The sequence below is a fragment of the Sitophilus oryzae genome, unplaced genomic scaffold (assembly GCF_002938485.1).
Source record: "Sitophilus oryzae breed Bouriz unplaced genomic scaffold, Soryzae_2.0 scaffold_1436_pilon_pilon, whole genome shotgun sequence".
In the NCBI taxonomy this organism is placed as follows: Eukaryota; Metazoa; Arthropoda; class Insecta; order Coleoptera; family Curculionidae; genus Sitophilus; species Sitophilus oryzae.
Window position 1 is genome coordinate 3,474,713 of NW_022146100.1, and position 21,412 is coordinate 3,496,124.

General features: G+C 31.2%; 1 protein-coding gene across 3 annotated transcripts in view; it reads right to left on the minus strand.

Annotated features, from left to right (window-relative positions):
• Positions 1 to 20,471, minus strand: part of LOC115876481 (extracellular sulfatase SULF-1 homolog) — a 60,696-nt gene extending 40,225 nt beyond the window's left edge. The window contains exon 1 of one of the 3 annotated variants that reach the window (XM_030892278.1): positions 20,221 to 20,471. The gene's annotated coding sequence lies outside the window, so the exon portion shown is untranslated. Of the gene's footprint in view, positions 1 to 20,216 lie in introns of all 3 variants that reach the window. The other 2 variants (XM_030892277.1, XM_030892280.1) reach the window with 2 other exon arrangements.
• Between the last annotated feature and the right edge of the window lie 941 nt (positions 20,472 to 21,412).

Here is a 21,412-nt window from a genome sequence, read left to right on the forward strand (position 1 = left end):
TGAAAATGAAAATTATTTACCATAAACATCGCAAACTAAAAACCTAATAAACAATTTTATACCGAATATAGAAATAAATTTAGTATTCTTACCTATCGTCCAAATCCATGTTAATAGATAATTATTATTTTTAAATATATTTTTGGAACTGCTGGTTTTAGTAATTATTAAATTAAACGAACTAAAAAGTCTTAAAAATAAACAATTCTTAACCATAACCCCAAAAAATGCAGATCTCCTGTCAACTTTCTTTATTTTTTATTTATTCATTATTTTCCTAGTGACGTCACAGGTGGTATGCGCGAATTGAACGAAATTGGAGCCGCTATCGATCATACCTTGCATTCTTTGTACCATGGATTTATACCGTATGATCGAAAAAAAAACGGCGTCCAGTTGGCTTGGAAATGACGATCGATGACATTTCCCATATAATTTTACATATAAAATGACAGCGATCTTCATTTCATAGCCATCGTTGACGCCGTTTTTATTCGATCATACGGTATAAACTCCCCAGCACAAAATTCTGCCACCCTAAAATTTTGACTAAGTTTGATGATTATGGTATTAGTTTGTAGATAGATTTGTTGGCATTATTTTTTATTATTTTAATGGCTTAAATATTTCGGTTATGTGGGTTTATACCGGGGTAAATCAAAACTTGGTTTTTTGCAATAAATTCAAAACACCCTGTGGAAAAAATGGGACGGGCATTTTGGATAAAAAAATACTATCTTAGATGTATTCCGAACATTTCATTTTTTGAATTATCCTATTATCTCGATTCTTTTATGAGCTACAGATTAAAAAAAATACTGATATTTTTACAATCTTCAATTTGTTGAAAATGGAGCTCTCAATGCTCACCGTTATATTGAGGATGTCCTCCAAGAAATTGTCGTTCCGTTTGCTCCTTTCACTGGAAATCAGTTTATACTGATGCATGATTATCATGACATTATTCAGGTTCCACGTTGCGCGGGGTAACGAGTTAGGAGAATGAGTCGTTAACGGGTATCTGGATCAGGTTGGACTACGAAGAGGCTTCCTGTAGTCCTGACCTCAATCTAATCGAATATTTGTGCGATGAACTTAAAAAAGCTATTTGTCGTCGTCCAGCATTAACGGAGATTCTTCAGTTAATGCTAGCCTTTATATTAAGAACTAGCGTGTACCCGCGACTTCATTCGCGTCGAATTAATCATTTGTAATGGTGCTGATATAGCAAAGCAAGAATTTCCATTAACATACAAACTGGATAAAATTTTCTCACATTTATGTCAGCATGAGAAAAAAACAGTATGGTGATATTATTATATAACTTGGTGATATGTGAGGGGTAATTTCATCTCGTTGGAATTTGACTTTCGAAAAATCCGTTTGCCAAAAATAAGCTTTTTACATCAAGCAGTTTAAGCAGAATCGTGGTTAATCAATTACCTAACTTTTTGGAACACCCTGTGTGATTTTTTAAAAAAATTTCAAAATATGTAAAAAACAAAATAAATTATGGGTGTCCAAGCGTTGTCCGGAAAGACTAACCGTTTTTTAAGTAACAAATATTGTAATATTTGAGGGGCGTTTTCACCCTCTTGGAATTTGAAATTCGAGAAACCCCTCCTTATAGAACCTCTACACCCCACAGTCAATCCGTTTGCCAAAAATCAGCTTTAAACGTCAAGCAGTTTAAGCAGAATCGTGATTACTCAATGGTCATATTTTATGCAACACCCTGTATACATTTTTAAAAAATCTTAAAATATATAAAAAACAAAATAAAATATATGTGTTTAAGCGTTTCTTCGGAAACTTGACCGTTTTTTAAATAAAAAATATTGTAATATTTGAGGGGTGGTTTCACCCTCTGGGAACTGGAATTTCGAAAAAAACCTTCTTATCGAACCTCTACACCCTAGAATCAACCTGTATGCTAAAATTGAGCTTCTTACGTTGAGTGGTTTGAGCAGGATCGTGATTAATCAGTATGTCAGTCACTTAAGGATTTTATACAGGGTTGTTCACCACATACGACACGGAGTATTGTAGCTAAACGATTAGATTTTTACAAATTGTAAGTTTTGGGTTCGTTGAAGGACTATTACAGCTACAATTTAAAAATATTTTTACAAGATACAGAGTGTCCCAAATAAATAAAAAATATCAAAGTTGTATTTTTTTAAATGGAACACCCTGTATATTATTGCATTTTTAGTTTCTACGATTAAAATAAAGGTAAATTTGATTAAAGTTTATTACACTTAAACCTTACCGTTTTTGAAATATTTTCAATTTTGTAAAATTGCAGTATAAATTTTAATTCATTTCTCCGAGGGTATCAAAGTTTTAATACTAAATATTTACAGAAGTTTATTTATTGATCAGTTATTGTGTTGCAATAATAAAAATTATACTACCTTATACAGAGTGTCTAAAAATTTATTTTAAATAATTACTAGCTTTAAACGGCAATAACTTGTTTAATTTAAATGGAATACCCTGTATATTTTATGAGAATCAGATGCACAATTTAATTGTCTATCAAATTGTATTATACCACTTTTTAGCTATCCCTTCAAGTTTTCGTAGAAAATGCATTTTCTTATAATTTAGACCTCATTTATCAATATACCCATGGAATATTGACATTTTAGATTGTTTTTAAAACAACAAATGTACAGGCTAGTAGTATTATCGTTTTTAGTAAAACGATGATATTACTAGCCCATTTGTTTGCAAAAAGAAAACTATTTAAATCTTTATAAAAGAGTATACCATTAATTAAATATACCACCAGTATTTCCGCCCAAATACTAATTAATTACATACTTAATTGTGTTCGTTAATAAATTATTCTAAATAAATGTGGATTTGAATCAGAAATCAATAGTTTTTTTACCACACTGTCTAATACACATAAATAATTCAGTTTTATTCAGCAATTATTATTAATCAACGCAAATAGTCAATTAATGTAGTTTGAATACTGGAATCATATTAATTGGTTCTCTTTAACAAATATTTAAACAGTGAATGAAATAAACGGACTATATTGACAATATTAGTGTCTGTACTCTGTAAAAATTTGGTACATCTTTAAAAATAATCTAAAATGTCAATATTCCATGGGTATATTTGATAAATGAGTTCTAAATTACAAGAAAATGCATTTTCTACGGAAGCTTGAAGAGATAGGTAAAAAATGGTGTAATACAGTCTGATAGACAATTAAATTGTGCATCTGATTCTCATAAAATATACAGGGTGTTCCATTTAAATTAAACAAGTTATTGCCGTTTAAAGTTAATAATTATTTAAAATAAATATTTAGACACTGTGTATAAGGTAGTAAAAATTTTATTATTGCAACACAATAACTGATGAATAAATAAACTTCAGTAGATATTTAGTATTAAAAACTTTGATACCCTCGGAGAAATGAAGCCTTAAAATTTATACTGCAATTTCACAAAATTGAAAATATTTCAAAAACGGTACGGTTTAAGTGTAATAAACCTTAATCAAATTTACCTTTATTTTAATCGTAGAAACTAAAAATGTAATAATATACAGGGTGTTCCATTTAAAAAAATACAACTTTGATATTTTTTATTTATTTGGGACACTCTGTAACTTGTAAAACTATTTTTAAATTGTATCTCTAATAGTCCTTCAACGAACCCAAAACGTACAATTTGTAAAAATCTAATCGTTTAGCTACAATATTCCGTGTCGTATGTGGTGAACAACCCTGTATATTAGTATAGATTTATTTTATAAAAAAAAACTTTTTTAGCAAAATCTTCAACAGAGTAAGCCTACGCGAATCAAAGACCCGAATTGGCCGAATAAAAGGAAGGAAATGATTAAAATCACAGCTAGGAACGAAATCGTTGGACGTGCGCGGCACCGACAAATTTCATGATTGCTTTTCTCGATTCCCATTTGCCTAATTGAGGTTGAAAGGCGTTCGAAATGATGGTGCCCACTTGTCTTGCCAAGTGTTCAAGTCAAACCGTGACATAATAGAATTCGTAACGGAAATAATATAATATTTGTCTTGAGCGATGTAGCAGAACTAGTATGGAGTGGATACGAAAAGGATAAGTGTTATTAATAATACACAAGTGTTGTAATTGGGTGTGATTATGGATAGCGTTAATATAAAGTGTTTATAGCCAGAAATGTACTGATATACATTCCGGAAACTTTGGCAGCATATTCTGCAGATAAAAATAAGTAAAAAAGCTCGTATAAATGTATATCTTAAAGTGCTTAGTTTCGGAGATACAGGGTGTAGAAGTTTTATTTTTATTTCGATTTTTTCCAAATAATTTCTGAAGCAACGTCAATATTTGGATAAAAATTGATATCTGGGAGTTTTTTGACGTGAGAAACGTCAACAAATGACGTGCTTTTTTTTCGGGACACACTCTGTATATTAAATAGCACTAAAACAGTACTAGTTAACTGTTCTGTTTCGAGGAGATAAATGGTCATTATTAGTGAATTTTGCATAATTTGAATATCTATTTCTATTTGCCTTAACACGGTTAACCGTCCATCATTGATTATACTGCCCACTCATTCAAAAATCTTCTCTCACCTGTAAGATAAGTCAATAATATGTCAGGTAAAAATTCGAAGTTTTCAGAACTAGAAAATCGTTCCGAATGATGAGTTTTTGATTGGTTTGTACAGGGTGGGTCAAATTCGACGCTTTTAAATGGAAACACCCTTTTCTATAGGAGATAGACGAAAACTAATATCGGTGTCTGGAGCTCAATTTTCATCAAAAACATGATGGTGAAAACCGCACATCAATATCTGTTACCGTTTCGGAGTTACGGGGTGTTTTTCAAAAATGTGCATTTTTAACAAATCGCTGTAACTTTTTTGCTATGGAAAATTTTGTATTTCTATGAAAACATTTCCAAAGCACCTTTTTACGTAGAATTTAATTGTTTTAGTATAATTTTTTTAAAATTAATAATTTAAGAGTTATCAACAGAAAAATTGATTTTTTATATGGAACACCCTGTATATTTTTAATTTATTGAAAATAATTTAAAATTACCTTTCTAAAAATATAACACACTTGATATTTTGCTCGATTCCTCTTCGAGATATAGAGTATATAAAAATTCGCCCGCTTTAAATAAGTAGGCTTTGAACGGCACCGGCTGTAATGCAAAAAAATTCTAGTTGTGAGCATCAATTAAAACGAAAATAATATTTGCTATGAGAGATGCAGAAATTTATAACAATTTAAAATATATTTAACCAACATCAACACATTTAAACTATATCTAATAACAATAAAAATAAATAGCAAACCAGGACATGAGATTTTGCTACAGGTGTTCGACATATTAAATCAACCGTCTTCTGTTATCAACAGACGGGCAGTTTTTGAACATTTCTCGCGGAATTCATTAACTCAGTGGGGGTGAAAGATACCCTCTCCTAACTGCTAAGTATTTCTAATTCTTGTCTAGATTATACAGAAGAATAAAGAACCTTTATTCTTCCGCAAATATATCCATAGGATTAGATCCATGGGCACTATGTCAGGCGGCCTCGACGGCCAACGGCTGGGTTCTTGGTCAGCTATTCAATTATTCTTGAAATTGGCTGCAGAAATTAGCTGATAACTTCAGCGTTCAGAGGCGGTGCGTCGTCTTGCTGGAAAAATATGTTTTCGAGTTCCATTAAGGGCATATTATCAATGAGGGGTCCAAAGCCTACTAGTTAAAAGTGGCGAACTTTTAAAAATTCTGTATTTCGAAGGGGATTATAACAAAATATCAAGTATGCTATATTTTTGGAAAGGTAATTTTAAATTCTTTTCAGTTAATTAAAAATATACAGGGTGTCCCATATAAAAAATAAAATTTTTTGTTGATAATTCTTAAATTATTAATTTTAAAAAAATTATACTTAAACCATTAAATTCTACGTAAAAAGGTGCTTTGGAAATGTTTTCATAAAAATACAAAATTTTCCATAGCAAAAAAGTTACAGCGATTTGTTAAAAATGTATATTTTTGAAAAACACCCCGTAACTCCGAAACGGTAACAGATATCGATGTGCGATTTTCACCATCATGTTTTTGAGAAAAATTGAGCTCCAGACACCGATATTAGTTTTTGTCTATCTCCTATAGAAAAGGGTGTTTCCATTTTAAAGCGTCGAATTTGACCCACCCTGTACAATCATTTAACGGCTACAATAAATTCAAAGAAAACATTTTAAATTAAGGCTTGGTAAAACATCTTTGACCAAAAAAATCGACCAATTTTTTGTGGCTGGCAAGACCAAGACTAGCTTCGTTCATCACTAGTTAAGGTCCTAAAAAACGCATCACTCCGTATTTTGAATTAATTAGAATTAGAAAAATAAAGCTATATCTATTATTAGATGTTTTAATCTTTTGATCCAACTTATCCTATGCCGCTTTAAATTGTAGTGTAAACATTTTCCACATAATTATGTGTTAATGTTGGACTCACCGCAATGATTTAGTACAAATACTTTTCGAAAATTGTTTACACTTTTTACCATAAATTATAAACTCTGGCAATTTTGTTATAAAAAGTATTACAGCAAATTAACCTCATACATTGGAGTTATCTATTAAAGTTTACAGAATATAATGTAAACTGTAATTAGTTTCAGATATTATGTTGTTAATTTCTGATATACCGGGTGTCTCTCAAAAGTGGCTCACCCCTATAACTTTTTTATTTTTTCAGATAAAATAACGAGATTTGGTATGTTAGTATATGACATAAATTGGGATTGATTGAGGTATTCAATTGTTTTCGGTCACTTCCTGTTTCACCGGAAATGACTACAACCTTTGATTTTTAAATGGCACCCCCGGTAATTTTTTACTTATTCGATAGAAAATGACATTCTGAATAGAATGACATATCATATGTCAACTTTTGAAATTCTCGCTTAATAAAAAATCCTATTTTAAAATTCAATCTAGAATGTCATGGCTATGTTAAAAACACTAATTCTTAATCAAGGAGCCTTGGAAAAATAGATTTGATCGTCTAATGTTTTTAGTGTCTTGTCCTGGCCAGTTAGAAAATGCCGAAATCGAATTTTTTATCGCATCTCATTTTTTTCAAATGGAACGAGGGTGGCTCATTAGCATATTTGGAAAAGGCATTGTTTTACGAATAATTTGATACCAGACACTTGGTATTTCGAGTCAAATTTTCGTTACGAACCGCAAGTTATAATTTCAAATAAACCATATGCGAAAATGTCAAAAGTTGTCAGATATGTCATTCGATTCAGAGTGCCATTTTCTATCGAATAAAGTAAAAAAATACCGGGGGTGCCATTTAAAAATCAAAAGTTGTAGTCATTTCCGGTGAAACCGGAAGTGACTGAAAACAATTGAATACGTCAATCAATCCCAATTTATGTCCTATACAAACATACCAAATATCGTTGTTTTATCTGAAAAAATAAAAAAAAAGTTATAGGGGTGAGCCACTATTGCGACGCACCCGGTATAATCCAAAATACATCTTATGCATGGTACAAAGAATACAAGGTATGATCGATAACGGCTCCAATTTCGTTCAGTTCGCGCATACCTCCTGTGACGTCACTAGGAAAACAATGAATAAATAAAAAATAAAGAAAGTTGACAGGAGATCTGTATTTTTTGGGGTTATGGTTAAGAATTGTTTATTTTTAAGACTTTTTAGTTCGTTTAATTTAATAATTACTAAAACCAGCAGTTCCAAAAATATATTTAAAAATAATAATTATCTATTAACATGGATTAGGACGATAATAGGTAAGAATACTAAATTTATTTCTATATTCGGTATAAAATTGTTTATTAGGTTTTTAGTTTGCGATGTTTATGGTAAATAATTTTCATGTTCATTGCCTCTGAATTCACATGAGGACAGAGATGAGGATATCTATGGAAAAGTAACCACAAGAGAGAATTGTTACATCATTTAAAAAATGTTGGAAAGTTTATTGTTTCCCATCGAACAGTAGAAAATGCCAATGCAGATGAATGTATTGTAATTGTGATAGAATTAATTCCAAGGGTGAAGTTTATTATAATTAGTGACCTGTGCTTCTTTTTATATGTAGATGTTTCAGGTTTTGAGAATAAATCGGTTGAATGAAACCCAAAATTTAGAGGAAGATGCCCATCAAGGATTATATAGCTCAAATTTCCTTTAATGGTAGGCAATTATTCAATGCAAATTAACTTTTTAAGTGACTGAAATATTAAATAGTTTACAATATGGAATATCACTAAAAATATATTTTACTTTTAGGTACAATTAGGGCCCGATACATTTCAAAAAGTAGAATATTATTTTATATTAAATGAGGTATTGTACCAACAATCAATTTATATTAATACCGGAGATTAAAAAATCACAGAATAAACAGTTCTTTTTTTTATACTACAAAAATAAACTAGGTATAGAATACAACAGTATTTAAAAAAATAAATAAAAAGTTATGTCCCGGCCGAGTATTCGAACTCCGGTCTCTCGCTTCCTAGCCCGACTCCTTATGCACTGCTCCACAGTAACTTGCTTAGCGATAATTCAATGACGGTATATAAACAAAAAAACAGGTTTATAACAATATCTTGACGATTTGAACTGGCGCGCGAGGCGTGCTGACCAATAGCGCCTGTTATCACCTGTGACGTAGCAACCAACCTGCGCAATATCATACCTTGTATTCTTTGTACCATGCATCTTATGTGTCACTATAATGATTGAATTCCATCTTTTAATATTATGCTTTTATTTTACGTGGTCTACCGCACGTTTCTTATTATTTAATTATTACAACCCACCGTCAGTATTTTGCTACGCACGTATACCTATATACCTAGTACCATTGTCTATTAATCAAGGCAGTACTATTCTAGCAGCTACTTCTCGTATATGCAGTCAAAATCAATCATTCTTTAAAATACCAATATGATGGTATGATTTTTTTCCCTATATACGCAAAAGAGAATAAAATATACAGGGTTGTTCACCACATACGACACGGAGTATTATAGCTAAACGATGAGATTTTTACAAATTGTAAGTTTGGGGTTCGTTGAAGGACTATTAGAGCTACAATTTAAAAATATTTTTACAAGATACAGAGTGTCCCAAATAAATAAAAAATATCAAAGTTGTATTTTTTTATATGGAACACCCAGTATATTACATTTTTAGTTTCTACGATTAAAATAAAGGTAAATTTGATTAAGGTTTATTATACCTAAACCTTACCGTTTTTGAAATATTTTCAATTTTGTGAAATTGCAGTAAAAATTTTAAAGCTTCATTTCTCCAAGGGTATCAATGTTTTTAATACTAAATATTTAATGAAGTTTATTTATTGATCAGTTATTGTGTTGCAATAATAAAAATAATACTACTTTATAGAGAGTGTCTAAAAATTTATTTTAAATAATTATTAGCTTCAAACGGCAATAACTTCTTTAATTTAAATGGAATGCCCTGTATATTTTAGGAGAATCAGATGCACAATTAAATTGTCTATCAAATTGTATTATACCATTTTTTACCTATCCCTTCAAGATTTCGTAGAAAATGCATTTTCTTATAATTTGACCTCATTTATCAATATATCCATGGAATATTGATATTTTAGATAGTTTTTAAAGCAACAAATGTACAAAATGTACAGATTAGTAGTATTATCGTTTTTAGCAAAACGATAATATTACTAGCCAATTTGTATGCAAAAAGAAAACTATTTAAATCTTTATAAAAGAGTATACCATTAATTAAATATAACACCATTATTTCCGCCCATATACTAATTAATGACATACTTAATTGTGTTCGTTAATAAATTATTATAAATAAATGTGGATTTTTGAGTCAGAAATCAATATAATAATAAGTTATCAAATTAAAGTCTTTGTTGTTATAAATAAGCATTTATTAAAAAATGAAATATCATTTTTAAGGTGTTACTTTTTATCACACTGTCTAATGCCCATACAAAATTCAGTTTTTTAGTATTTGGAGCAATTATTATTAATCAACGCAAACAGTCAGTTAATGTAGTTTGAATACTGGAATCATATTAATTGGTAAAAAAATATAAAAAAATATAAATATTTAAACAGTTTTTTTTTTATTTTTTAATGAAATAAACGAATTATATCGACAATATTAGTATCTGTCATGTATCTGTAAAAATTTGGTACATCTTTAAAAATAATCTAAAATGTCAATAGTCCATGGGTATATTGATAAATAAGTTCTAAATTACAAGAAAATGCATTTTCTACGGAAACTTAAAGAGATAGGTAAAAAATGGTATAATATAATTTGATAGACAATTAAATTGTGCATCTGATTCTCGTAAAATATACAGGGTGTTCCATTTAAATTAAACAAGTTATTGCCGTTTAAAGCTAATAATTATTTAAAATAAATTTTTAGACACTCTTTATAAGGTAGTATTATTTTTATTATTGCAACACAATAACTGATCAGTAAATAAACTTCAGTAAATATTTAGTATTAAAAACTTTGATACCCTTGGAGAAATGAAGCCTTAAAATTTTTACTGCAATTTCACAAAATTGAAAATATTTCAAAAACGGTAAGGTTGAAGTATAATAAATCTTAATCAAATTTACCTTTATTTTAATCGTAGAAACTAAAAATGTAATAATATACAGGGTGTTCCATTTAAAAAAATACAACTTTGATATTTTCTACTTATTTGGGACACACTGTATCTTGTAAAATTATTTTTAAATTGTACCTCTAATAGTCCTTCATCGAACCCAAAACTTACAATTTGTAAAAATCTCATCGTTTAGCTACAATACTCCGTGTCGTATGTGGTGAACAACCCTGTATCACTGTAGGGTGCTGCATTTTATATTTTCACATTCTTCACTGTACCCTATGTCGATCATTTAATAAAAGAATAATGACGCAAAAGGGATTCCGGGTATGACTAATAAAGGCCAATAAAGAAAATGTAATTTTTCACGGTACAAAGGGAGGCCAGATGATCTATGTACATCGCAGTCAGCTTTTTATTGTGGAAATATAGAAATATGGACCTTAATATTCTGTAATAGTAGTCTTATTTTAATATACTGGATTATGAATGTGTGTATACAAAATCCTTGTTATAATATTCAAGTTTTCGTTGAACTAATGATAGATGGTAACAAAATCTTAAATAACAAACTTCAGTTGTTGGGATCGGAACGAGTTTTTTCTAGATCTAGATGCCATAAAAGGATCACAAGACGTACATGGAACATTTAAAAATAGAAATCCTACTTACTTAAACTTACGGTTGTTTAATAATTATCTACTGATTAAAGAAGCCGAGAAAAATGTTTCAAAATTATTTATCTCTACAGGATTACATTTATTTGCCAAGATTAAGCAAATTGTTATAAAACATCTCATTGAGGATTTGTAGTTTTATGAATCATATTATTAATTTTAGCGTTACGTAAGATCTATTCAACCTTTTCAAAAGATTATGATTTTTTAGTGAAATTCTTGGAAAAAAAATAATTTAGATTCATATAGATAATTAAAAAATAAACATTTACAAGATGGATGGGAATCCTTCAACCCCCCCCCACATTTCGGACCACCCTGTATACAGGGTGGCGCACCTCATTCGCCTCGGTTGATTATACGAAAACGGAAAGATGTAGAAACAAAATATTTTATGGGTATATGTGCGAAGGCAATGTGCACAGTTTAAAATTATTTTGAAATGTACAGGGTGTTTCCGAACTAAGATACATACCAAAGTTATATTTTTTCTTATGGAACACCCTGTATTTTATTTCATTTTTGGATTCTTAGGCCCAAAAAAGGTATTTATTATAAGGGTTAAATATGTTTAAAATCTTTGGTTTTTGAGATATTTAAAGATATTTAAAAATGCAGGCTACATTAGAATAGATTATTAACACCCTGTACATTGCTTTCCAGAATTAATAGTGGTGCTCAGCCAGAGAAATAAACTTTACTGAAAAATTTGATTGCTTTGTTTAATGTATACAGGGGTATCAAAAATTGCTGCTCTATTTTAAATATTTATTTTACATAAAAACTTCGTTATTTTAAATACAACACCCTGTATTTTTTTAAATATATCGAAGCAGGTTCAAATGCTCTTTCATCTAGCTCAGATTTTGAATAAAGCCATTTTTCGGTAAAATGGCAACCAAGAAGCAATTTTCCTCACAAAATATAATCACTAGTAACGTAAAATAAATCGTAGTAAAGTAAATATAATCACTATAATCACTAGTAAGTATCCATTCGTTCTGCCAGCAGATACTTGATAAAATAATGAATACTTCCTTATTAAACTATTGTAGCTAAATTTAAGTAAACTGTCATAAATCTAAATAATAATGTCCACATAAACTAATGTCGATTTTGAAAAGAGTTACTAACTTTAACTAGAAAATTGCCATGGCGACACCAGCCATAGAATCCAAAAATAAAATAAAATACCTGGTGTTCAATCAGAAAAAATATAACTTTGGTATGGATCTTAGTTCTGAGACACCCTGTACAGGGTGGGTCAAATTCGACGCTTTTAAATGGAAACACCCTTTTCTATAGGAGATAGACAAAAACTAATATCGGTGTCTGGAGCTCAATTTTCGTCAAAACATGATGGTGAAAACCGCATTCTGATATCTGTTACCGTTTCGGAGTTACGGGGTGTTTTTCAAAAATATGCATTTTTAACAAATCGCTGTAACTTTTTTGCTATGGAAAATTTTGTATTTTTATGAAAACATTTCCAAAGCACCTTTTTAGGTAGAATTTAATGGTTTAAGTATAATTTTTTTAAAATTAATAATTTAAGAATTATCAACAGAAAATTTGATTTTTTATATGGGACACCCTGTATATTATTAGTTTATTGAAAAGAATTTAAAATTACCTTTTCAAAAATATAACACACTTGATATGTTGCTCGATTCCCCTTCGAGATATAGGGTATATAAAAATTCGCCCGCTTTAAATAAGTAGGCTTTGAACGGCACCGGCTGTAATGCAAAAAAATTATAGCTGTGAGCAGCAATTAAAACGAAAATAATATTTGCTATGAGAGATGAAGAATTTTTTTAAATATACATATTATATAACCAAACAATTTAAAATATATTTAACCAACATCAACACATTTAGACTATATCTAATAACAATAAAAATAAATAGCAAACTAAGACATGAGACACACAGGTGTTCGACATATCGATCGTCTTCTGTTATGGACAAACGGTGCAGTTTTTGAACATTTCTCGCGGAATTCATTAACTCAGTGAGGGTGAAAGATACCCTCTCATAACTGCTAAGTATTTCTATATCTTGTCTAGATTATACGGAAGAATAATGAACCTTTATTGTTCCGCAAATATATCCATAGGATTAGATCCATGGGCACTAAGTCAGGCGGCCTCGACGGCCAACGGCTGGGATCTTGGTTAGCTATTCAATTATAGCGACTTCAGCGTTCAGAGGCGGTGCGTCGTCTTCCTAGATCGGGTTCCATTAAGGTCATATCTAGAGTTGTGCTTGGTCAATTGACCGCGGTCAGAGATTTTGACAGATTTTGACCGGAAAGATTTTGACCAGGTCAGGTCAAAATCTTTTAATTGTCATAAACCGAATAACAGGTACTGACTTGCCTAAAGCACTCGCGACGCGAAATAATTGTTAGTTGCTGTTTTAATGTTGACTCAATGAGTTCAATGATGACTGTGATGAAGATGAGATTCCGTTATCTAGATTAGCCTGTGCTACCACCACTCATTAGTATTTTTTTATTGCTATTATGCATTTTTTTTTCGCTACCTCAGAATGGCTTTATATTTGTTTAAAATTTTTTAGTCTTGTTCGGTTACTGTCTTTTTTGTATCATTTAATGTAATGCAAACAAATCGTACGATAAGTTGCCGCGTGTGGACCACGCTTTACATTTAAATTAATATTAAATTTTATATAAAACTTTTAAATTTAATTATCATTTAATTTAATGTTTCGTTTTGTTGTATTCTTTAGTTTTTGTTTACTGTTTTTTAATCACTAATATACGTATAAATGTAATTTCTCCTACTTTTATTCTTTTAGAATCACGAAAGAATTTGACTGGTGCTTTGTCAATTGACCAGTCAATTGACTGGACAGTTGACCACAAAAGATTTTGACGGTCAAAATCCCAACTCTAGTCATATCATCAATAAGGGGTCCAAAGCCTACTAGTTAAAAGTGGCGAACTTTTAAAAATTCTGTATTTCGAAGGGGATTATAACAAAATATCAAGTGTGCTATATTTTTGGAAAGATAATTTTAAATTCTTTTCAGTTAACTAAAAATATAGAGGGTGTCCCAAATAAAAAATCAATTTTTCTGTTGATAACTCTTAAATTATTAATTTTAAAAAAATTATACTTAAACCATTAAATTCTACGTAAAAAGGTGCGTTGGAAATGTTTTCCCACCCCGTAACTCCGAAACGGTAACAAATATTGATGTGCGGTTTTCACCATCATGTTTTTGACAAAAATTGAGCTCCAGACACCGATATTAGTTTTTGTCTATCTCCTATAGAAAAGGGTGTTTCCATTTAAAAGTGTCGAATTTGACCCACCCTGTACTCAAAAACTCAAGTTTTTGAATATTTTTTAAATTAATATATACCCACCCTGTACATTTCAAAATAATTTTAAATTGTGCACATTCCCTACCCACATATACCCATAAAATATTTTGTTTCTACATCTTTCCGTTTTCGTATAATTAACCGAGGCGAATGAGGAATGAGGTGCGCCACCCTGTATATGTATTTCCATTTTATTCTGTATTGGTGAATTGCGATAACTTATCGATAGGTAAAATCAATTATCGCCTATTCCTGGTTTTCACACTAGGTGATTCCACTTTGTGACATTTGAGTATTTCTAATAATTTCCCATTAAAATGCTGGTCTGTCATTTGAACGGTCAAACCGTAAGCGATTGCATACAGAAATCAAACTAAATATAACGCAATCCTGTAAATAAATGTTGCTAGAATAGATTCTCCTAGACTAAACAAGTGATTTGGTTTCTTAAGAAACAACCTTATTACAGTTTTTATTACAATCTTTTTACAAACTAGACGAATTATTGTATTTGTATGTTTTGTTTACTACTTGTAAATTATATTCTAATAAACGTATTACGGGTGCATTGTTTCTGTGGAATAATGCGTCTACATGTTTATTGTCCATTGTTAATTTATAGGTGTTTTATTTCGATATGCAATACGATTTTCCTGTCATTGTTTTTGTTATTTTAGTACCGGTTGTATAAAAAAGGTACTAAAGTTCGTCTAGAACCAGCAGCGGAACCAAAACATCGTGTAAATGATTTCTTTTGGGGATTCAGTTCTTGCTTTAATTAAAATTCAACTTTTTACGAGTAAAGCCACGCCAACACGTAAGGTTTTAACTGGTCAGGCAAAACGTATCAAGTAAAACTTTGCGTGTAGACGAAAAAACGGCCCGTTTGACTTGAATGAGGAAAATGCATGTTTTTAAATAATGATTTTAAAAATAGTTCATATAATTACAAATTGAACAAAAAAAAATTGTTGATATCGGTTAAGAAATGCCTCTAATAGAAAATAATTAAATATTGTTAATTTAAATAACCGGGCAAACGCTCTCTACCGCGCCTTGCCGCTGTGACGTCACCCGCCGTTCTTCTGGTTGAGTGGAGCCAGACGCGTATTTATTTTACACAGTTTACTTTTAAACGCTGTTGAATCTGAGTCAAAATTTTAGTTATTTGTGTTAATTAATACATAATTAGTAATTAGTGATATTTATAAATAGTAATGGATGAGCGAAAACAAAAAAATGGTCCAAGGCCATGAGAAGAGATGAAAAGAAAAACGTTAAATTATCCTCTATTTTTACGATTTATTGTTCTGAAGATCATTTTGATGTTAGTTCATATATTTATGTATATTGTCTTACATATGTATATGAAATTTGAATGTACAGGGTTATTCATTATATTTGACACCCACATACAGCCTTAACTGCAAGTTTTAGAAGAAAACATTAAATAAAAAAGTTGCATGGTTTTTCAAATACTCTCTTTTAAAATTAATTCTAGTTATACAGGATGTCTCAAAAAAGGTGGTCCAGAAAATTGTAGGTATTTTTCGCTTTTCAACTGTCAATATTAAGTAAACATTTGAAGATAGGTATAGGATATTATACATGAAATATATCTAGAATATCTAGAAATTTCCGAAGAATCCAAAAATATATAGGGTGTTTCACTTAAAAAAGTAACTTAATTTTGGCGTTTGTTTATGGGACACCTTGTATAATATTTTCATTACTGATAAACAATTTATTTCCTATAATTTTGTAAAAAAACAATCTTTAAAAATAACAAGGGTAAGGAGGTGTCAATATATAAAAAAAACTTTCTTTTTCGCGCTATGCTCTGAAGTTATTTTTCCACGCTACTAAACAAATATTTTTGTCTCTTTTCACTTCTACATAACCTACTACATTATCTCCATACGTCTCCCTACTTGATCTGAAAAATAAGTTTATAACAATAATATTTATAACTATATAAAAGTTCGTAACAGTAGGTACCTACTTATACTTAAATATGCCTCAGTACTACAAAGAATAAATGTTACATATCTCTCTGTTTTTTCCTCGTAATTCAGCACCAATAAATTGGGAATTTATATTTATAAAAGCAGCCAACATAAAGGCATCGACTTTTGGCAAGTTATCTGATTGTGCTTTTACAAACCCGGAATCTGCCATTACTTAAAAAATTCTCAGAACACACAACACATACAAATAATAACTGCATAAAAAGCTCCTTCAATCAACGCTAAAAAGCAACAAAAATGTCTTAGTACGCCACCTAAATACGTACATAAACGGAACACGTCTGGCTGCTGCTGGCCATCGCGCGTCGACGAGAACGGCGGGTGACGTCAGACCAATAGAATATCGTTTCAATTCGCGAGGCGTCGTTTGCGTTATCCATAGTATTTTAATAGCCCGTTTTATAAAATTATGGTACTGCTTTCAAGAAAAAAGTTTTTTTTTGCATTTACACATATGTATTCTAATAAATTGAACAGTTTCTGGCGAAAAATAAAATATATGCATCTTCTTCATTAAGATGAGAGACTTATTTATCTTTATGGTAATATATTTTTTTATTTCATTTGTCTTGTGATGGAGCTTACGAATAATATAGTATACTCTATACTTATTTTCATAAATAAGGTAAAAATGTCAATCCAAAAGCCAACAAAACAATCAAATACTTTATTCGACGTCCAATTTTGCTTATCCACCATTCCACGCTAGTTTCTGTGTGTAGAATTAGTGCACAAGTGTATAAAATGATTGATAGGGTGTTAACTTCCGGTTTTCAGTTTTTAGTTTTTTAAAAAAACACCAAAGAAACCAAATTATCTGGTTTATATAATTTAATACTTTAAATTAAACTATAAAAGTATACTTAATAATATAATAACTATAATAGAGTACGAGAAATTAAAGAAGAATATTGGCAGCGATTTAGTAGCGAAATGGAGGCGGATATGTACGGAGCACAAAAACGTATTTGGAAGATGTTGAGGGGTTTGAAACGAGAAACAAATGAAACAATACAACTAAGAACAATTGCAGAAGATACGTGGGAAAAATATTTCAGAGACTTATACGCAGAAACAGATGAACCAATGGAAGCACAACAGACAAGGCAAAGAGATAATACAGAAGATCATGCGCAAATCACTTACAAGCAAGTAAAAGAGACAATAAGGAAACTTAAAAATAGAAAATCTCCTAATCAAGATAAAATACCAAACGAGCTAATAAAAAACGCAGGCACGGCTATCATAGAGGAATACACAAAACTGTTTAACATTATATTACAACATAAGGAAATACCAGAAGAATGGAAACAAAGTATAACAATACCTATTTTTAAAAAGGGAGATAAAACAGACCCAGCAAACTATAGAGGAATAACATTACTGGGCACCTCGCTAAAACTTACTAAGATCATTGCGGACAAAATCTCCTCAATAGTGCCAATAAGCGAGGAACAAGGATTCCGAAGAAACCGATCAACTACCGATGCACTATTCATACTCAGGCAACTAGTTGAAAAATCCTTAGAATATAACTCTCCAGCCTATCTATGTTTTATAGATTTAACAAAGGCCTTTGATAGACTCCAACTAAAAGACATCATCACCATCTTGGAAAGCAGTAATGTCTCGAAAGAACTCACAGAACTTATTAAGGACTTAAACACAAACACAACAACCCAAATAAGAACAAACTTTACCTTAACGCAGCATCTTCGAACTACAACTGGTATTCGCCAAGCCATTCTCAGCTCTCTGTTATTCAACACAATCATGGATCAAGTAATAAAAACCGTCAAGAATACTGGATTAGGATATCGAATGGGAATGCATAAAGTAAACATATTATGCTATGCCGATGACGCAGTACTTATTGCAGAGTCAGAGAACGACCTCCAAAGAATGCTACAAGCTTTTAACAGACAGGCAGAAAAACTTAACACGCAAATTTCCACAAATAAGACCAAATGCATGACCATTACAAAGGAGCCTCTACGGTGCAAATTGGTAATAAAAAACAAAACTATTGATCAGATAATGTCATTTGAATACCTCGGATGCAAAATTACAAGCTCAGGATTCCTGGAAGAAGAAGTAAGGAAACAAGCCAATAAAGCTGCCGCAATATCAGGACATCTTAAATATCCCATATGGAAAAACAAACATTTGAGTACAGAATGTAAGTCAACAATATACAAAACCTGCATACGACCAGTGATGACATATGGTGCGGAAACCAGAGCTGAAACATCAGTAACAAAGAGAATCCTACGAACTACTGAAATGAAGACCTTAAGAATGATAACTGGATACACATTGAGGGACAGACAGAGAAATGTAGACATAAGCGAAAAGTGGCAAACAAACGACGTTGTCAGATGGATAAGGCAGAGAAGAAGAGAATGGAACCAGCATGTCAATAGAATGGGCCCCGACAGAATGGCCATAATAATTCGCAACAACGTACCCCATGGCAGAAGACCTACTGGACGACCACCTAAACGTTGGCAAGACAGTTGGCAGTCATCCTCGCAAGAGTTGCTTAGACGAGGAGGAAACCGGAACTAAACAGGCGATACGCCTTCTAAAAGAAGAAGAAGAAGAAGAAGAAGAAATTAAACTATGATAACTTAATTAAATTAAAAATTTAGCACAGTGATGTCAAACCGCAGCTATACAGGGTGAGACTATACAGAAACACGCCTGTGAATTTTTTTTCGCGAAAAATTTTTTGTGGAAGTTTGAAATCTTTTGAAAAAAATTTTGGATTTTTTTAAAACTTTTTGTTAAAGTTATAATCTCCATAATATGGCAACATAGGTAGTGAATTAAATTTACAAAAAAAGATCCAGCGGTTCTCAAAATGTAAGCGAAAAATCATTTTTTTTAATTTTCAAAATTAAATATTTCAGTTATTTTGAACTTATTTGAAAAACGGTAAAGAAGAAATATACTTCTTTTATCGAGATCTACCATCCCTGAAAATATTTGACCTTATTTAAGACTCACCCTGTATATCTCTACTCATAAAAGAGAAACCCTGTAAAACACACGAAAATGGGACACCCTGTAGGTACGATCAAAAAAACTTACCATAATTTTATAGTATTCTTGCACTAAATAACCCTTTTTTTATTGACATCTGGTATGATTTTTGACAACATAAAAATCGTGGGAAAATTCACATACAATATTATCGAAAAAAAAAACAGCGTCGGGGATGGCTATGAAATGAAGATCGCTGTCATTTTATATGTAAAATTATATAGAGACTGTCATCGACGCTGTGTTTTATGTACGTGTTTTTTTTTGTACGTTCATTAAACAAAAACAGTATATTTCTCTGAGCCCAAACCTTTTGTTATGAAATTGTGGTAGACTTGTGCAATTTTTCAAATATTTAATCGAAAAAAAAAAACGTCGTAAACAATATTAAAAACTACAAAATTAAACAAATTTACACATGGATTGATACTGACCTACCTGAAAAAAAACCGATCGACCATTATCGAGGAAGAAAAAACCCTCTCGCCGGTTGGATTGTGATGTTCCGTCGGCCCTTTTTCGGATCGTGCCCGTGAAAAGACCCAAGTAGTACCAGAAGCGCACAAATAGTTCGTCGAAACCGGTTTTCGGTCGCACTCTGTAACAACCTTCCTCGGTAAAGGTACGAAACCGACTGTCTGCGTCGCTGCGTTTTGCGTTCTCAGCCGATTTGCTGGAGGAGAAATCGCATCAGCGCCTTCTTGATTGCCGAGAAGAAATCCACGATTTTATTAAAAAACTGAAAAGATTGAAGCATGGAGATGGAGAATGTAAGTTTTAGTCCAGTTAAGCCCCATACTCACACTTCGCTACTTCACTTCGTTCCTTCCTCGCGTCTCTTCGTCCAAAAATCATATATTTACTATGGGAAAATGTCGATTTTATGCGACTGTGTGTACCTTCCTCCTTCGTCAAAACGCTACTTCGTCCGTTTACATCCTCGAAACGCTCCTTCCACGTACTGTCGTTTTTTGGAGGAAGTAGCAAAGGAATTATCACGAACACAAAAAAATATTAAAATATATAAATCGATCTTGGATTTCATTCGTAGTTGATTTCTTGATTTGGCAGTACGTCTGTACAGGGTGTCCCATTTTCATGTGTTTTGCAGGGTTTCTCGTTTATGAGTCGAGATACAAAGATGCGGTTTTCACATTACGCTGTTACTTTTTTATGAAACTAAAGATGCTACATACAGATATGTCCTAGCTCTCTTACTTCCTAAAATACAGGGCGAATCTGAAATTATTGCATTTTTCGATCACTTTTGTATCATAACTTATCGAAAAGGTGAAAACGTTCTCTCGTACAGTTTTTCACGTAGAATGCAGTGACGTAACTATTTCTTCGTTGGAATCTGTCTTTTTTTAAATTGACTAAAACTTATATGTTTTTTTAAATACGATATTTTGTATATTATTTTATTTTCCTTGTTACGAGCTTTCTAAAATACTTATTTTCATAAACGGGGTAAAAATGCATTATTTAACTTTATTACATAGTCGGCCGATTTAAATTACGTAATCAAAACAATCAACTAATTTATTCGACGTAAAATGTTGGCTATTGGCATGTTATTTAAAAGCAGCACAAGTTCAGTTTCCGTGTAGTTTATCAAAATAGCACGATG